Consider the following 12,681-nt stretch of genomic DNA (forward strand, 5'->3'; position numbering starts at 1 on the left):
TCATAGATTACACAAAAAGACACACATAGAAACTCAAATATATTTAGAAAATTTGCCATAATGTACAGATAGCTGATCGCCAAGTAGTATAATCTAGATGCAATTACTGGGTCTGGTTTAATGGCTATGTGACAATAAATAAGTCTCTCTGGGCCCCAGACAACTTTTAAAGAAAATAAAAAGTTCATTCAGTCAACAAGCATGAATTAAGTTCATGTTATATGCCTAAGTTAGTGCTAGGCACTTAGGATTCAAAGACAACAAATGAATAATGTACTCTTTCCAGAAGCTTCTGAAAAGTTGCTGATCTGCAATGATCAAGTTTTCTGATGAAATCATTCTGCCCCCCAAAAGGATTATATAATACTTAACAATATTACATTATCATCATTATTATAATTTTCTGATTCCTGGTAGAATATTCTTTATACTTTACACTGGCCACATTGATTTGGAACAACCTATTTTACTGACCTTCAGGGCAAGATAGTAAGGTCACCATTTTATGAAATGAGCTTTTTAAAAATACTCCCTTGGAACGAATATTCTCAGTTTTGTGCTGACTTCATGAGGCAAAAAAGACTGCGACGGCAGCAATTTTTATAAATAAAATAAAAGTACCGTGTGCTAGAGCAGGCAGTTTACTAAAAGCAATCTTTAGGGCTAGAAAGAGTTAAGGAATCCCCAAATGTACCTCCTCCCTGGTCCCAGGAGTCAGGTCTTTACTTGAGGATCTGGCTCTTTTCTCTACCAGAGTCTGAGGGAGAACTTACCTGCCCCAGAGAAATAACACATTCTCATCATTTTACTGACATATTTTATATCTTATCAGTGTGTCTGGGGAGAGTGGGAGGGGAGTGACTCATCACTGAAACACATGCAATTGGAGAACCTTCAATGATTACAGAGAATATCTTTTTGTGTGTGTTTCCCAGACATAACAAGTCTTAAAACTAGTTCAGTGAGTCAAGCTTCATGAAATCTAGTGCTGATCATCAGTAGAAGACACTTAAAATGAAAAAGCCGAGTGAAGGGGATGCTGAGACACTTATAGCTACATCCTCAATTAGTCTGGACATTCCACATAAAGTTCTAAGGTAGGAAGGATAACATGGAAAGCATGTTTAGGCTCTAGTTTAGTACCCACAATGGATATTACTAAATTCATTGATAATGTCAAGTGTGGGTAGGAAATACAGGAATACAGGAATCCTGGATTATAATGAATCGCTAGTTTTTCTTAGTGCTTTGTTTTCACTGATCCCAGTTTACCTGCTTATAAAATGGGAATAATGAAATATTTAAATTTGTCTAAACATTCAAATGAATTTATCAAGCATTTAATGAGTCCCTATTTTGTTCAAGGCACTATGCAAAGCCCCAGTGATAAAAACAAACAAACAAAAGAACAACACCACAACAAAAATCAGAAATAGTACCTGCCCTTGAGGAATTTACATTCCATTTTATTGTACAGGACTAAATTTTCACAGGCCGAGTCAGAGTAATGATTGATATACTACCAAGGAAGTTTGAATAAAATCAGATGACCCTAGAGACAGGGTTCTTAAACTTGATATATGAATTTGGTTTTTGGTTAGGGTTTTTTCAATATTTTGATAACTGAATTTCAATACCATTTGTTTCCTTTATAATTCTCTGTATTTTATTTTATGTTTTAAAACATTATTCTGAAAGGACGTCTATAGACACAAGTCTACCAATTAGATTCCTAACTCAACGTGCACATACCTGGGAATTCTATTCCTTCATCATAACCTATTTGCTTAAGACTTGGTTTTGACCTACTAAAGACTTGCAGCACTTTGCTACTGAAATGATAATGATAAAGATCATCATCATACCTTCAGTTCAACAGCCATGAATTAAGAATTTACTGTGTACAGAGCACAGTGCTAAGTGAGAGGGTAGGGAAACAAATATTTGGGAGATTTGGTTCCTGCTCTCCCTGAGTGTTTAATCTGTTGATAGAGGTACATATATGGATACATGCATATGTAGGTATCTACATATGCATGTAGGTACCTACATGTATGTGTATTTATTTATACACAATCACATATCTATATGTGTATATCTAGGTACCTATGTGTGTGCATATATACACATCTATATGTTTATGTGTGTGTATATATATAAATGATATGGTTGTTTAAGAGACTGATGTAGGTACCCAATGCTGGGGGTCAGTCATGTGAAGAATTCACAATGATCATTTTCTTTAGCAAAAGGTAGGTTTATTTAGGAGAAGAGGTGACAGACAAAATGAAGAAATACAATAGGTATCAGGAGTGGTAAATATGAAATAAGGTTGGGAGAGTATATGGTTAGTAAGAAAAGGAGTTTTAGACATGTTAGGAGATAAGAGGAAAGATACTATATGACATGGCAGAGGGGCGAAGGGAAAAACACCACAAGGCAGAGTATGGTGGTAGACTGGCTCAAAGCAAAGATGACATGAGCCATGGACAGATATATAGGTAAAATTTAACCACAGAGATTTGACACAACTTGGATTTCTTGGTTGGACACAGCAAGGTGAGCCATCCACAGGGCAGGGGGGAGGATCTCCACAGAAGGTGGGACCAGGAGGCTAAACTGATTTCTCTCAGTGTCTTTCCCAGGGAGCAATTCCACCAATGCTTATTCTTTCTCTGCCAGCCACACCTACGACCTCATCATCTGTATGTATGTACATATATATAAATATATATATATATTTGTATATACTTATATATGTGTGTATATGTATATATATATATATATATATATATATATATATATATATATATATACATATTTATAAAAACTCAAATGTCTTAGGGAGATGCAAAACAAAGTCTTATGTTTCATGGAGGAAGTAACATTTGATATGGACTTTAAAAGATAGGTAAGAATGTCCTGGTAAAGATAAGGGAGGATATCCCAAGGAGAGGAAATAGATTAAGCAAAGGCCCTGAGGTTAAAAGAATGGAGAATCATGGTTTTGAAATTCTAAGGGAAATTAAGCTTGGGCTAGTCTAATTCCTTAATTTCATAAAAAGGAAACTGAGACCTTGGAAATTTAAGTAACTTGACCTAGTTAATGTCACAGTCTAATCTGGTAACATTATAAGATGTAGAAGAGAAAATATGAGATAAGGACAGAACAATAAAATGAATTAGAACTGGAAGAGATATTGGAGATTGGTTATCTGGTGCAATCCCCTCATTTTACTCATTTACTCATTTCATGAGGAAAAGAGTTGTAGAGAGATAGTGATTTGCACACAGTCACAGAGAGGACAATAGAGGCAAGATTCAAACTCAGGGTTTCTTGACTCCAAACCAGGGAGTCTTTACTGAATGAGAGGCAAAGGAGTTTGAATTTTATACATATGACAAAAAAGGAGTCATTGGAAACTTCTGAACAGAGGGGTTGTGACTTCTGATAACATTTATCCATAAAAAAGATTATTTTAGTGGTAATATGAAAAATTACTTAGAATGGAGAAGAGAAGCAAAGCAAAATTTGGATATTTTTTGTGATATAGTAAGAGCAATTGATAATGATGAATATTAGAACACTAAATGAGAGAATGAATGTAAAATCTGTTATGGAGTGATGGAGAATTAACAGGATTTGGTAATTGTCTGAATTATTGTTCACCCTTCATTTTCTTTTTTTTTAAGCTTTTTATTTTCAAAACTTATGCAGAGATAGTTTTCAACATTTACCTTTGCAAAACACGTGCTCTAAATTTTTGCCCTTCATTTTCAAGTAAGCATCTAGAGACATAAAATTTCTTTATTACTGTTTTGGCTGCACCCCACAAATTTTGGTATGTTGTCTCATTATTGTCATTCTCTTGAATGAAATTATTGATTGTGTCTATGATTTGGTATTTCATCTATTCATTCTTTAGGATGAGATTATTTCTTTTTGGTCTATTTCCAATTTCTTTTTGGTCTATTTCCCCCTAGCCCTTTATTGAATTTAATTTTTATTGCATTGTGATCTGAAAAAAAAATGCATTTACTATTTCTGCCTTTCTGCATTTGATTTTGAGGTCTTTATTTCCTAATATATGGTCAATTTTTGAACTGCTGAGGAGAAAGTGGACTCCTTTCTGTCTCCATTCAATTTTCTCCAAAGATCTATAATATCTAGTTTTTCTAGTATTCTATTTACTTCTTTAATTTTTAAAATTTATTTTGTGGTTTAATTTATCTAATTCTGAGAGATTAAGATTGAGATCTCCTACTATCATAGTTTTGCTGTCTCTTTCTTTTTGCAACTCTCTTAACTTCTCCTTTAGGAATTTAGATGCTACACCACTTGGTGCACAAATGTTTAATATTGATATTGCTTCATTATCTATGGTACCCTTTAGCAAGATATAGTTTCCTTCCTTATCTCTTTTAATTAGATCAATTTTTCCTTTTGCTTGATCTGAGATCAAGATGTCTACCCCTGCTTTTTTTTACTTCACCTGAAGCATAATAGATTCTGCTCCAGCCTTTTACCTTTACTCTGTATGTATCGCTCTGCTTTAAATGTGTTTCTTGTAAACAACATATTGTAGGATTCTGTCCTTTAATACAGTCTGCTATCCATTTACATTTTATGGGCATGTTCACCCCATTTACATTTACAGTTAAAACTAGTAATTTTGTATTTCCTGCCATTTTATTAATCCCAAATTACACGTTTCTCTTTCCTTTTCCCCTTTCCTTCCTCCCCAGGATTTTACTATGATTACTACTTGCCTCAAGTAATCCTTCTTCTTTAGAGACTCTCCCCCTTACTTATACTTTCCCCCTACTATCTCTCATTTTCTTTCTATTTAGCCTATCCCTTCCCTTTTCACCTTTCCCCTGCCTTTTTTTCTATAAGATGAGAGATGTTTCTCAGTGAAACCAAATATATCTAATAATTTTTCTTTGGGCCAAATCTGATGAGAGTAAGATTCACACAATATTTATCACCCTCTCTTCTTTCCCTCAGTTATAATATGTCTTCTTTGCCTCTTCCTGAGATGTAATTTCCTTCATTTTACCTCCACTTTGACCCCCTTTTTTTCTGTTACAAACCCCTTTCCATCTCTAGTTTCTTTTTCATATTACAACAGTAAAATCAGATTATCCTCTCAATGTGTACCCATAACAGAAATACAGTTTTCAAGAGTTTTTTTTTTCTTTTTACCTTTTTTATGCTTCTTTTGAGTTCTATATTTGGAGGTCAAATTTTTTTTTGTTTAGCTCTGGTTTTTTCATCAAAAATAAATGGAATTCACCAGTTTCATTGAATGTCTATCTTATTCCTTGAAAAAAAAATGCTCATTTTAGCAGGGTAATTTATTCTTGGCTGCATTCCAAGTTCCTTCACCTTTCAGAATATCAGATTCCAGGCCCTTTGATCCTTTAAAGTGGAAGCTGCTAGGTCCTGAGTAATCCTTATTGTAGCTCCTCAGTATTTGAATTGTTTCTTTCTGGCTGCTTGTTATATTCTTTCCTTGGTCCAATAGTTCTCAAATTTAGCCATGATATTCCTTGGGGTTTTAATCTTGGGGTCTCTCTCAGGAGGTGTTCAATGAATTTTTCAATGGTCATTTTACTTTCTGATTCTATTATATCTGGGCAGTTCTCTTTGATAATTTCCTGAAAGATAGCGTCTAGGCTCTTTTTTTTTATCATTTATTTCAGAGAGTCCAATAATCCTTAGATTGTCTCTCCTAGATCTATTTTCTAGGTCCATTGTTTTCCTAATTAGATATTTTACATTTTTTTCTATTTTTTCATATTTTTTATTTTACTTGACTGATTCCTGTTGTCTCAATCAGTCATTCATTTCCATTTATTCAGTTCTGAATTTTAGTGAATTATTTTCTTCATTTACTTTTTTTTTTTTTACATCATTTTATACTTGTCCAATTGAATTTTTAAATGAGTTGTTTTGTTCTATGGAATTATTTTTCCATTTCACAAATTCTGTTTTTTAAGGAGTTATTTTCTTTTTCTGTTTCACAAATTCTGTTTTTCTTGGACTTGTTTTCTTTTTCCATTTTATTAAATCTATCTTTCAATGAGTTATATACCTTTTCCAAACCTTCTTGCAAAGTTTTCATTTCCTTTCCCTATTTTTCTTCTAGCTCTCTTTTAAGATCCTTTTTAATTTCTTCTACAAGAGCCTTGTGTAGAGGGAACCAGCTTATATCACCTTTTGGGGCTTCATCTGGAGACAATCTGCCTTTAGTCTCCTCAGGATTTGAAGTCTGTTCTTCTCTTTCACCACAGAAGCTGTCTATTGTCAGAATTCTCTTTACTTTTTTACTCTTTTTTTTTTTTTAAGTTAAGGTTTGTCTTTAGGGTGGGGGAGGTTTTCAAAGCTTCCTCTACAAGCAGTGGCTTCCTCTATAAGCAGCTGCCACTATGCTGGGTCTATACTGACTCACTGCCGTTGCTGGGTGGGCATGGCCAGGTCCTATTAGATTCTGGTGTTTTGAGGTTCACTATTGACCTTTTGTGTTTGTGTTGGATGTTTTATAACTTCTCTGCTGATCTACTAGCTTGCAGCCAGGGCAGAGTGGCCAACACTGCTGTAGATTCCTCCCCCTAGATTCTCTGCCACACAAAGTTCACACCATTCTGCAGAGTCTACACCCCCAGCAGAGTCCGAACCACCCTGGACTCTGTGCTGTCTACACTGGCGTTTGTACTGGTTGTGCTGGCTGCACTGGCTGCCTCCCTTCCATTTAAGATTGAAACAGACCTTTTCTGATGATCTTTGAAATTATCTGCTGCTGATAATTTGTTGCACTCCCAATATCTGTGGGTTATGCCCATCCAGAGCTAATTCAGAAGTTGGATTTTGTAATTAGTGTGAAGGTTGTAAAGAAGGTCAGAGAGAAATGTGTGCTGTCTCGATCATCTTGGCTCTGCCCCCAGAAGTCTATCTCACCCTTCCTTTTCAAAGGACCAAAGATATCACTGGGGGAGTGTTTTGACTGGTGTGTAAATTGGATTTAAGTGGGGCACAGTTGCAGTCAATCTTACTCTCCTTCAAAGTTATCAAAACCTAGTAGCAAGACAAAAACCAAGACCACTGGAGCTTGCCTAGGTTGCAATGTATGCCCTTGGTGTCTTTGATGTCTGACTGAGCTTTAAGCCTGCTTCAGCCACCTTCACAGCCATTGGAACAAATTCTTTTCATCTGCCCATTGACAGATATCTTTACTTGCTTGGGTAGACATCCCTCTGAGCTTGAGATCTGTTGGTTACCTTCAACTTGGATTAGCCTATTTGTCAAAATGATTTTACCAGGGTGTGGCTGCTGCACATACTACAGCTTCTTGGAGTCTCCAGCAAGAATTAAGTGGCAGGTAGATGAAAAAGGCTAAAAAGAGCTCAGTAAGCCCTCACACCAGAGATGCTAATCCTGCGAAAATTCCCCAGAGATAGAGGGAAGAATTAAGAAACTTTCAACACAATTCAGCTAGTATTTCAGCATCTATTTTGTGTCAGACACTGTTCTAGGTATTAGGGACAGATACAAAGACAAATAAAAATAGCCCCTATCTGCTAGAAGATTTAAAAATAATTAAAAAAAAGTTCAACCAGATTAGATGGAGGAAGGTTTTGAGAAGTGGAAAGCAAACATATAGGATCATAGATACAGAGCTGCATTGTATTGTATTGAATTCAATACTTCATTTTATAACTTAGGAAGTCTAGTGAAGGTTAAGTCCAAAGTCACATAGGTACTAAGGGTCAGTGGCAAAATTTAACCAAGATCTTAAGGCAAGATCTTAACCAAGAACCAAGTCAATGTTCTTTCTACTGAAGTCCAATCCTAAACATTTTGAGATTAAGGTAGTAGTAGGACTTCCAGATAGTCAGAAATTTGAGCCAAGTGCTCAGAAAAGAGTTACAAACAGGAGAAACAGACCAAAAAAGGTGGTTTAATATGGTGATTAGGAAAATACTAGTGTTTCAGAAGGCAAATAGAGGCACAAACCAAACTGCAATGGGACTTAACAGAAGAATAGTATAGAAATGGAGGTATTCTATGAGTTTCCGGAACTTATCAGAGTGCCTAGCACATAAACAGTGCTTAATAAATACTTATAGACTTGCTGACCAGACAATTTTTTCCTAAATAGTTTAACAGTAAACAGAGACAGGCAAGAAGGTAAAAAGGCAGAAGGAGTGGGGAGAGGGCAGAGAGAGAGAGAGAGAGAGAGAGAGAGAGAGAGAGAGAGAGAGAGAGAGGAGACAGGGACAGAGAGAGAGAGAGAGAGAGAGAGAGAGAGAGAGAGAGAGAGAGAGGAGACAGGGACAGAGAGAGAGGAGACAGGGACAGAGAGAGAGGAGACAGGGAGAGAGAGAGAGAGAGAGAGAGAGAGAGAGAGAGAGAGAGAGAGAGAGAGAAAAGAGAAGAGAAGAGAAGAGAAGAGAAGAGAAGAGAAGAGAAGAGAAGAGAAGAGGACAGGAGAGGACAGGAGAGGAAAGGAGAGGGGAATGGCAGGGAGAGAAGGGAAGGGGAGAGAAGGGAAGGGGAAGAGAAGGGAAGGGGAGAGGAGGAGGAGAGAGAGGAAAGTGAGACAGAGACAGAGAGAAGGGAAAGGAACAGGGAGGGGAGAGGGGGAAGAGAAAGAGAATGATTACTTTATGGAAGAGAATGATCATGGGAAAACTTCTTTGTACAATTTTGTTGTTTAGTCATTTTTCAGTTGTGTCCAACTTGTTGTAACTCTATTTGTAGTTTTCTTGGCAAAGATACTGGAGTGCTTTGCCATTTCCTTCTCCAGCTCATTTTATAGATGATAGACAGCTAGTAAGTATCTGAGGCTGGATTTGAACTCAGGAAGATGAATGTTCCTGACTCCAGGTTCAGCATTCTATTCACTTCATTACCTTGGACAGATTTAAATATGTTAGCAGGCAGATAGAAAGGAGCTATGTTAAGTTAGAAAATGAAGATATGGGAGAAAGTAGCAAGAGAGTTGTTGGATCAAGGTACTAGAAAAGTTATGAAGGAATAAGATCAAAGTCTCAGATCAAGTGATTAGCCTTAAAGAGGAATGGTGAGTTACTTCGCCTTCTCCATTCCACCATGTTTCTTCCATCAACTAATGTTCTTTAAAGAACCTCACTTAGTTGCTATAACAATTTCACAAATCCACAAAGGTGGAAAGTCCATGGTCATCTGTGCTCAGACATATCATCTTCAAGGGTATGTGTTGTTAAGGTATCTACAACACTGAGTAATTTCACAGGATTGCAGATTTCACACTACCACAGAGCTTGGATGACATTTAGTCCATAGTCTTCACTTTGCAGATGAGGAAATTCAAGCCCAAAGATTTGCCCAAGACCATACAGATAATAAGTGAAAAGTAGGATTTGAGCCAGGTCACTTAATGCCAAATCCAGTATTCTTTATCCTCTACCATTCTGAAAAAGGAGGAATTATGCACCAAATTAAGATGTTGAATGTATCCCCCCTGCTTTTTTTTTTTTTTTGACATTCAATACCTGTAGTTGCACTACATAATTTCTTTAATAATGATCAACAGAATTGCAATAGTAGAAGCTTTCCTATTCTGGGTCTTAATTTGTACATTTTTTTGGTTTCCATGGCAACCCTACATTCTTGCATTCTAAGAGTGTCATGTGAAACAATGCTAATAGCAGAGCAACTTAATACAAATGGCTCACTTTGGACATCACAAAACCACACTCTTCTCAGAGACAGGCCCCGCACATCATGCTTTAGGGTTAAATGCTGTGGCCCCCCAACAAAGGTATTCTCCATCACCAACCTTGGTACCCATGCTCCTAGTTATTAAAAAGGCTTCCATGCTTCCTTGCTTCAGTGACTTCACTGCTGTTGTTATAAGGTAGAGAGGTTACTATGGCAACATTATTCCAGGGATAAATAACACAATATTGCCTCTGACTTCTTTCCCCAAACAAAATAAAGAATCGAGAACACTCGGGATTAATAGCATCACTTGTTAAAAAGCCATTGACCAGCATATTTTTCAAAAGCCATAATTACTGGAAACTGTCCTATTTCTGTGTAACAGCTGCCCTCTGCCCCACCATCAGAGTAAACGGCAGGGCAGACAGAGACAGGTAAAGAGGAGCCCCAGCATTACCTACTGCTTGTTCTTGTTATTGGAAACTTGGAAGCATATCTTTAGGTTTATCAAGTCTACCATAAATTCCCTTTGAATCCTAGGTCACAGGATCAAAGGCAAAGAGCTTGAAGGGAATTCAGTGGTCATCTAATTCTCCTTTCATTTTATAGTGAAGAAATTCATCAAAGGAAATGAATGATCTGTTTAAAGTCATTTAGGTAGTAAATATCTGAGGGGAATTTGAATTCAGATCCTCTGATTCCATCAGCAGTGTTCTTTCCACTGTACTATTCTCAAGATAGTTAGGTGAAAATGGTTGAGTCAAAAGTTGTTTCCTTGTTCACTTGTGTAATAAGTGCCCTGGGCAGAGAGCAAGGGTGAAGGCAAAAGCTGAGCTTCCCAGGAGCTAAGGCACTTTCTATGACAAGTCACTGAATCTTTTTGTGCTTCATTTTCTTATGGAGGAAGTGGTATGGGGTCAGTGTAAAGACTACTGTCTCTGGAGTCAGAGGTCTTGGGTTTAAATCCTTTCTTCTCCCCTACATTAGCACTAATTACCTAGACAACTTTTTTTTTTAACTCCCCTGGGCTCAAGTTACTTCAACTACAAATTGAGGGGTTGGAGTAGGTGACCCTATGAGATCTCTTCTATATCTATGAACCTTCCAGCTCACTGTTTAGGGTCACACTTCCAATCTTCCACCTAGAGACTCTTGATCTTCCTTAAGCAGAATCCATCAAAAGATGTCCATTGTCCTTATAGACCTATCTGACCCTGGATATTGGTAGATGATTTGTCAACTGTCCTGACAAGTAATATCTTCATTGATTTCAGGAAGCCTTTCTGATTCATAGAGTTAGGTATAAGCTTCTCTGCTAAAATAAGTAATGAACTACAAATTGAGGAAATTAGTTATCAATTAGTCATCAGATGGTGGGGAAGGCAGGCAGCATGCATAAATGGTACCAGATTAGTTAAGCCACAATAAATTTCATTGCTCTACAAGGATTGATTCCTCATTCATTACTTCTCAAATTTGTCTTTATTAAAGTTTCCAAGACAGGAAACTAGGTGTTTAAGAAATGAGATGAGCCCAGTCATTTGGGAACTGTTTAAACACACACACACACACACACACACACACACACACACACACACACAAACACACACACACACACACACTTCTTCATGGGAAGGCTGCCCCCGGAGCTGAACTGCACTAGCAAAGCTCCATAGAATTATAATGCAAAAGCTACTTTCTAGTCATTCAAAAAGCATTTTTAAAATGCATATTATGTTTTAGGCATTGTGCTAAGTGCATGAGATGCAAAGAAAAAGTAAAAATATCATCTCTACCCTTAAGGAATTCACATTCTAATGTGGGAGACAAACAACCCTCTTCTCTGTGTCCTCTCAGATGGGATCTTCTGAACTGGCAACAAGGGAAAAATTCATTTGGGTGTTTATTAGTCCTGTTTAAAAATAATGCTAGCTCTTTTTGTTTTTCAAAATACATGCAAAGATAATTTTCAACATTTACCCTTGCAAAACCTTTTGTTCCAATTTTTTCTCCCTCACTCTCCACCTCCTCTCTTCCCTAAACAGTAAGCACTCCAATAGAGGTTAAACATATGCAATTTCTCTAAACATATTTTCACATTTATTATGCTGTACAAGAAAAATCAGATCAAAAAGGGAAAATAATGACAAAGAAAAAATAAGCAAGCAAACAACAAAAAAATGAAAATATTTTTTATCTACGTGAAATTTAGTTCAAACTTGTGGAATCCCCCCCGAAAAAGTCATCAAATCTCTCTAATACTCATTTTACTTATCCCTAAAAACTTTGCAAGATATAATAATAATTCATTGCTCTTACCTATCTTCCAAATTTTTATTTTTGGGATAAAAATGAAATAATAAATGCAAAAATATTTTCCAAAAAAATTAATAATTATCTAGAGGTGATAATGATAATAGCTAACATTTATTGTAATACTTTTACTTTTGCAAAATACTTTAGAAATATTATCTCATTTGAGTCTTGTGGGAGATAGGTGTTACTATTTATATCTTACTGATGAGGAAAATAAGGATGGAAAGACTTGTCCAGGATTATTTGAACACAAGTATTCCTGACTCCAGGTTTGGCTCTGTACTCATTCTAAGTTTAATGTGGTTTTTGTTTTAGTCAGGACCTGTGATTTCATCAGTTTGAAGAGCTCCTGAATCAGCAACTTCCCTGTAGTTTATAGTTTCAGAAAACTATTTAGGGGCATTTAAAAGTTGTGACTTACCTGGGTCTGACAGTGTTAAGTGCTAGAACACAGATATTCCAAACATGGACTTCTTTTAACTGTGATTCACTATGTAAGCCATGTTTTCTAAATATGTGGGGCTTTCAATGCCAAACAGAATCATCATTGAGAAAGGGATTATCAATTCACAGAAGTAGTTGACCTTAGAAAAAATGATAAAGGAAGTCAAATTTGTCTTCAAAGTCCTACCACTTTTCCAGGCAGATCTTCTTTGGCT

This window comes from Sarcophilus harrisii, chromosome 1 (genome assembly GCF_902635505.1).
Source record: "Sarcophilus harrisii chromosome 1, mSarHar1.11, whole genome shotgun sequence".
Taxonomy (NCBI): Eukaryota; Metazoa; Chordata; class Mammalia; order Dasyuromorphia; family Dasyuridae; genus Sarcophilus; species Sarcophilus harrisii.